Genomic DNA, 1,097 nt, shown 5'->3' on the forward strand with positions numbered 1-1,097 from the left:
AATTGGTAGCCCATTTTCCTGCTCTTTTAAGTGCCCATTTCTATAAAATTCATCTGTCAATATACAATGATGTTTAGGCTCATGTAAATGGTTGTTTCATGTGATTACATGCAGCCTGAGACCCCAAAATATCTATATTTGAATTCCCATCTCAATAACAATGATGAAGCTTTTTGACCCTATGATTGCTGACAGCATGGCTAATGGTGATTATAAAGTAGAAGGCGATGGTGTGTGCTAAATTTCTTCAAGCTGGTGAACACTTATAGCAGCAGCACAAAATTCTTCAAAATCGATTTTCCTCAATTGTAGAGAACTCATTGAAGAAAGAAAATCATAGATGTGTGATTCCTTCATTGCTTTTGTTGCATGTTTCACCAAAGCCATTCTGAAGTTTTCCAGAGAAACGTGACCATTTTTATTTGGTTCCAACAATGCAAATTGTTCCCGCAGATAGAAAAACTCATCCACAGTAAGTGTCTTTTCCAAGGCCTTTAGTGCTTCTCTTCGAAGACTTGATGCATGTAGATATGCCCGCACAAGACAATAGATTAGAATGCCCAATAGAATCTTGAGATTGTGAGAATTTTTAATCCAAGGGTGGGTGAGAGTTTGTGAAGCAGTCATTCTTTTACGCATATCCTTGTTAAGAAAATGTTTGACAAAGTATTTCGCTTCAACAGACACAGCAGGCCAAATAAATTCCTCAAAACTTGGACCGACCCTTCTGGGCTCAAACTTTGCAGTGACCATGCAATCGAGAAAATTCAGCGTTATGGTGAAATCTGCCATGAAAAAATTATAGTGTGCATGCTCCAATATGTCTACTTCTTCACTCGAGCCCATCAAATATTCACCTCAGCAGTAAGTTCATAAACTCTTGAAGTAGGCAACAATACAGGTCATATATGTTGATAATGATCAATTTATTAAAGTATGCTTTTAATTTGTAATTTTTTTTTTTTGGAGTGATAAGTGGTGGATAATTTTGTGAGATATAAGAAGTGGCATAAGAAAAAGGATTAGTGCATCAGGTGCATTAAATTTTTTTATTTTGGAGAGATAAGGAGTATATTTTGTAATTTTGGGGTTATAAA

The 1,097-nt window shown here is 35.7% G+C and overlaps 1 pseudogene; it reads right to left on the reverse strand.

Moving 5' to 3' along the window:
• Positions 1-237: 237 nt before the first annotated feature.
• LOC149187791 (CDPK-related kinase 5 pseudogene) lies at positions 238-792 on the reverse strand (annotated as a pseudogene).
• Between the last annotated feature and the right edge of the window lie 305 nt (positions 793-1,097).

This window comes from Pinus tabuliformis, chromosome 3_1 (assembly GCF_031772625.1).
Source record: "Pinus tabuliformis cultivar Carrire ecotype Pingquan chromosome 3_1, CPIR1, whole genome shotgun sequence".
Classification (NCBI taxonomy): Eukaryota; Viridiplantae; Streptophyta; class Pinopsida; order Pinales; family Pinaceae; genus Pinus; species Pinus tabuliformis.